Consider the following 6,891-nt stretch of genomic DNA (forward strand, 5'->3'; position numbering starts at 1 on the left):
TTAATAAGAATACAATAATGAATGGTAATTGAATTTTAATTTTATTATTTTAATATTAGAAAACTTTTGCTGGATGTTGTTTATACCTTAGTATTATAATTAAATACAACAATAGTTATTGTCGCAAATATTAAATGATAATTGAATTTAAACATGCAAATACAAGTGTGTAAAATATGAATCATAAGATTGATGATAAAATGAATAAGAAGCGAATTTAAAATATCAAAGTTTAATGCAAAAAAAAAAAGGCCTTCGCGAATATTTTTGTGACGCGCGCTCGGCAATAATATTAAAAAAATATATAATAATTTTTGTCTTGATATTTTTTTTCTTATTTTTTTTTTTTTTTCTATTTCCCATGGGGAGAATCACAAAACTTGCGAGTATTTCATATTAATGATAAAATAAATATATCTCATACATATAAATATAAATATATATATTAGTATTAACTGAATGTGCAGCAATGTTGGTAAAAAAAAAAATCAGTATTGATTATATAAATAAATAAAAATTCGCATGAATGTTACGTATGCAAATGCTTTACAAAAAAATTTATAAATATTAACAAAAAAAATATAAAGTTGAGAATGTCTCTATTAAAACAAAGAAAAGATTGAAATTTATATATCACGGATGCCCCTTTCCATTGCTTGTATTTTTAATTAATTAATATTAATTAATGTATAACTGTATTTTTTCTAAAAGCAAAATGTTTGATACGTTCTCTATTAGTTGATAAATTGATAGAGAGTTTAATTAATTGATATAATGTTTAAATGAATTTGAATATTTAATAATTGAGTATTTGATAATGAACAATTATATAATATAAACAGTGGTAATTTACACGCATGTAAATATTATGTAAATAATGTAATTGTTTTTGGAACAAGATTTTTTTTTTATTTCGGGGCAAACGTAAAAACTTATATTATACATTAAATTGTTCATTTTAATGCTCTTTACAGTAATTATTATTGCATTAATTATCGTACTTTTTATTTTTTATTGATAAGTTTTTTTCTTGCGCTTGATCTAAAGAAAATAATTTCATTGTTTTTAAAATTTTTATTTGTTTAATTGTAAAAAATAAAATACTTGTTCAAATGAATTTAACACTAATTGGATGTTAGAATTGCATGTTAAAATTATTGAGTCAACTGTAACAAAAAAAAATAAATCGGGAAAATAATCTTTCATTGCAATAGCTGTGAATAAATTTCGAATACATTCAAAAAAGGCAGTTGGGAAAATTGTTGAATCGGGAAATTCAAATAAGCACCAAAGTGTTGAATGAAATAAAAAATTTAATAAAAATAACTGCGATTTATTTTATTTTCACTTTTATTTATTTAATTTAGCGAAATTAATGGTTCCGCTGTTTGTTTCGTTCCATTGTTTTTTATAAACCGTTCATTCTGATTTTATTATCAATTTATCATTGTAACCTTTTCTCCATATAATAGTTTAAAATTTTTTGTCTGTAATTTGTTGACGGCATATAATAGTTTTATAGTAAATAAAGGATCAAGAAGTTCAGATAATTATAAACAGAATTTTTATTATGAATTTATTACGTTTCCTTTTTTTTAACCTTTTCAGAGAAAAAAAAAGAACGTTGTTCAGAATATTAAGACAAAATATTGTAGATGGCAGTATTGCCACTTTCAAATTTCGCGCTAAAATGAGTTTTGCGTTATTGTCGGCCATTATGAGAGACGAGTCGACCAGCGTCGATTGTCTCGAGTAACTGCGTCTCCCGACCATTGTCCGGTTAAAAACTTTATTATTTCGGGTAATACTTAATAAATAATGCTCGAAAACATAAAATAGACGCTTACTCATATTCAATTACAATATTTTGATAAAATAATTCACTATGCAATTAAATAAAATCATTTAAATAATAATTTCGTCGCGTACATTTCGAAACACAGGTACAAGTGTACTATTTTTACCGTAAAGGTTATATTTAACGTGAACATTCATCTAAATAATCTTTAGAAATTAGATAAAAATATAATTATGCTGAATTTATTATTATTATTCAAAATAATAGCTAATTGAAATCATCAAAAAACGTAGACAGTAAAAGTGTAGGATTGAAAGGTTGTAGATGGCATTGGTGGTGAGTTTTAATATAGAAAATGACATTCAGCGTTGATTCAAGTAATTCACATCATTGATTCAGCATTTCTAAATAACTCATTAATATTAATCAAGTATGTAAGTATGAATTGATTGATTTATTACTAATCTTAGTTACTAATATTTCAATTTAATTACAGATATTCAAAGTGATTAGTTGTTGTGCGTGTGAAATCAAGATGGAAATACATCATCATTGATGATTGGTGAGTTGTTATCGACATTCTAAATATTTTTTATTAATTTTTGAGGATAATTAATTTGAAAATTTTTATTTAATATATTAAATAATTAATAAATTAGACATTTATTTTATCATCAAATAATAGCACGTCAGGAATTCGTGCGCGGGTATTGTAATTTCCACTGTACTCAATGCTGATAATATTGAAAACTATTTTCCAATAAAGAATAGTTTTGAATGCTAGAAATGGTTGGCTTTTCAGACCATTCCGGGCACATATTTATATCAACCAATATTGATGAGTTCGTTTACTCTCAAAAGCATACAAAGAGTTATCCAGCAAATTTTTAAAAAATGTTTGTATAATGGTTGTCAAATCGAGTTAAAAATCTAATTAGGTCGAAGTGTATAATAGGAATTTGATTTACACACACACACACACACACACACACACACACACACACACACACACACACACACACACACACACACACACACACACACACACACACACACACACACACACACACACACAAAGAGCAAATAGCAGAAGATAGAAGGAAGATAGTTAACACCTTAGCCACCAGAAGGAAGAGCAGTAGCTAGATCCTCCCTTCACGAAGTAATGCCTGACGGCGGTTTCCATGAAGGATTAGAGGAAAGAAGGAAAAGGGGTTTAGGGTTTAGTGGGTAGGGGCGTTAGTGTCGAATTAGTATGACGCTGCGTCGAGTCGCCACATATCCAGGCCAAACAGCTATGCCTAGAATCCGTAAAAAGGATTCCCCCCCCTACAAAACACACACACACACACACACACACACACACACACACACACCAGCCCAAGACCAGCCAAACAGCGGTGGCTCCAAGAAACCAAGGAGGAAGAAGACAAGAACTAAAGCTGTCCTAGTCCAACCAGCTGAAGGGCGAACATACGCCGATCTCCTGAAGGAAATCAAGGCCAAGGTAAGCCCTGTCGAGACGGGCGTAGACATAAGGTCTATTAAAAAGACGAAACACGGAGGCGTTCTCCTTGAAATGGCTCGAAAGTCCGAAGACAGCAAGGCATTCACCGATGCAGTAAGGGCAGCCACTGCAAACATCGGCACAGTCAAGACGCTAACACCAACAACAACGATCGAGATCCTCGACTTAGATGAAATCTCTACCGAGAGCGAAGTCCGTGAAGCACTCAAACGTGAATTGCACCACCTGACAACCTGGAGGTCAAACGGGTAAATTTGACAAAACCCACACCACGAGGTAATCGGGCAGCCTTCTGCGAACTAGACGAGCCCAATGCGATTAAGGCCCTTGACAAGGCCCGTATACGGATCGGTTTGGTGAACTGTCGTATACGCCCAGTAGTAAAAGTAACACGTTGTTTTAAATGTCTTGGTTATGGACACCAAACACGTCAGTGTGCGGGACCAGACAGAAGCAGGTGCTGCTACAAATGTGGCGGAGAGAACCACAAGGCCGTAAACTGCACGGAGAAGTTAAAATGCTTCCTTTGTGCTTCGGACAAAGATGCCCAGGATAAGTCTATGCCATATTTCTGGCACTGGAGCGTGTAAAGCATTCCTGCAAAGCACTTGCAGAAGCCATGAAAGGTCAGAAATGACACGCATACTACAAGGCAACCTGAATAGGTGCGCCTTGGCGCAAAACCCGCTGCGCCAGCGTGTTTTCGAAGATAAAATTGACGTCTGCTTTATCTGCGAGCAATATCTAAACATCGAAGGTAAAACATGGTTCGCAGACGAAACGGGCACGGCAGCAATTTGATTGTGAACACAAAGAACGTTACCGTCAACAACAGCGGAGGTGGAGCAGGTTTTGTCTGGATTCAAACCCCACAACCTACTTCATGAGCGTCTATCTCTCACCTAACGAAGGGATTAGTGTGTTCCGGACAAGAAACTCGCAAATATAGAAGATGCGGTCACTAAGTTCGACGGCGAAGTTATCGTAGCTGGTGACTTCAATGCTAAATCGGCTGAATGGGGCGCTGATTTCTCCGACACCAGAGGCAACGAGGTCGCTGACGTCGTGGCTAGACTCGACCTCATAGTGCTAAATACTGGGAGCACCACGACTTTCAGAAGACCGGGGTACCAAGAGTCCATCCTCGACATTTCGTTGGCGACTCCAAAAATTGCCAACATGATTGAAAACTGGACAGTATCCGAAAAATACAGTGGCAGTGATCACCAGTTCGTGACATTTAACGTTGGATTGGCATCTGCTCCGGTACCACAACACAACCTTTCTAAGCGAAAGTGGAATGTCAGGAAGCTTGATCCAGAGGCACTGCGAGCTTCACTTGCACGGAGCTGGTCTGCCCTTCAGAACAACCCGACTCCGGATACTTGCAGCGAGACAGAAAGGACAGTACTAAATACGATGAAGGAGATTTCCGCCGCATGTGACGCCTCTATGCCGCGGTTGAAAAACCGGAGTTTTCGCAGGCCGGCGTACTGGTGGTCAACAGACATAGCGGAACTTCGCAAAATGTGCCATCAACTACGTCGCCGCGCAACGAGAGCCGCCAAACGCCCCCCAAGCCAGGACTTGTATTCAAAAGAGTACAAGCAGGCCAAAAAGATGCTAAATCGAGCCATCAAAGCAAGTAAAGCAAAGTTGTGGAAAGAGATCTGCAACGATCTCGACAATGACATCTGGGGTAAAGCCTACCAAATTGTCGCCAAACGACTTGGAAAGGCTTCACCAGAGGCGCCGAAGTCTCCAGCCTTAATGGATAGCATCGTAGCGGAGCTTTTCCCCAAACACCCGCCGCGGGAGAAGAAACACTACACTAAAACAACGAAGTAACGCCCTTCACAACTAAGGAACTACAAGACGCGGCCAAGTCACTCAAAACAGGAAAGGCACCTGGACCTGATGGCATCCCGGCATCGGTGATCAAGATTATAGCCCTGGAATACCCAGACTTACTCCCTGAACACCTACAACGCATGCTTGGCAACTGGCACCTTTTCCGCGGTCTGGAAACGGCAGAGATTGGTTCTCTTAGACAAAGGTAAGGGAACCCCCCATAACACCTTCGTCGTTTAGACCACTCTGTATGCTAGACATTGCTGGAAAACTGCTCGAGAAGCTCATACAAGGGAGACTTCGCGACGACATCGACCGTGCTGGAGGTTTTGCCACCAACCAGCATGGCTTCCGGAAAGGTCATTCGACAGTCGGAGCGATCAAGAAAGTCATAAAGACAGCAACACAAGCATGGTCTGGTAGCCTCAAAGCTCGTAAAGTATGTCTTCTCCTCACGCTAGATGTCAAAAACGCATTTAACAGCGCAAATTGGGGAGACATTTTAGACGCTCTGGAGCACAAGTTTGACGCGGAGCCAGAAAATCTGGCACTAGTCGACAACTACCTTGACGATAGAAAGCTAATAGTGGAAACTACTGAAGGCCCACAAGAATACGCCATAACGGCTGGCGTGCCGCAAGGCTCAATAATGGGGCCTGATCTATGGAACGCAGACTACGACGAGCTTCTTGAAATCCGTTGCCAGAGCAAGTAGAGCTAACAGGCTTTGCAGACGACGTTGCAGCCACTATAGTGGCGGACAGCGTGGAGGAGGAGGCCGAACTGCTAGTTCGGGAAACCATCGACACCGTCGAGACTTGGCTCGATAAAGCATCACCTGAAACTCGCCAAACAGAAAACCGAGATGGTCGTTTTGACCCGTCAAAAATGGTTTCCAAAACCATTCGCTATGGACATGGGAGGAACAACGCTGACGTCAACAAGGGCCCTGCGGTATCTAGGGGTAATGATAGACGAGAAACTATCTTTCCGTGAACACCTCGACAGTGCATGCAAGAAAGCCAGCAAGACTGTGTCTAGCCTAGCACGAATTATGACCAACACCATGGGACCAAGAACAAAAAAGAGAAGAGTTCTTCTAGAAGCAGTCCACTCGGTACTGCTTTATGGAGCGGGGATATGGGCAGACATATTAAAGCAGAAGACCTACCGGCGAAAGATCGCAGCAGTACAGCGGCGAGGCGCTCTCAGGGTTGCCTGCGCCTACCGCACAGTTTCCGAAGCGGCTGTATTGGTCATTGCAGGAGCCGCGCGCATCGACCTATTAGCGTTCGAAAGAGCAAAACTCTATGACGCTAAAGACAGTGATGATAACATGAAGGACGCAAGAACGAGGATAAAGGCGGAAACGCAGCAAGAGTGGCAGGACCGATGGACATCGGGAGAGACGGGCAGATGGACGGCGCGCCTGATCCAAAACATCAACGTCTGGCTCTCTCGGAAGCACGGGGATACGGACTTTTTCCTGACCCAGCTATTGACGGGACATGGGCAGTTCAATGCCTATCTTTTCAAGATGGGTTTGCACAGCACACCAACGTGCAAATACTGCCCGGATAAAATCGACGACTCCGAACACACATTCTTCGAGTGTGCTCGATGGAAGGACTACAGAAGAAACACTGAAGAGATCATAGGCACCAGGCTCTCCCCCTCAAGCCTGGTGACCTATATGATCAAACAAGAGGAAAAC

The sequence above is a fragment of the Cotesia glomerata genome, linkage group LG1 (assembly GCF_020080835.1).
Source record: "Cotesia glomerata isolate CgM1 linkage group LG1, MPM_Cglom_v2.3, whole genome shotgun sequence".
Lineage (NCBI taxonomy): Eukaryota > Metazoa > Arthropoda > Insecta > Hymenoptera > Braconidae > Cotesia > Cotesia glomerata.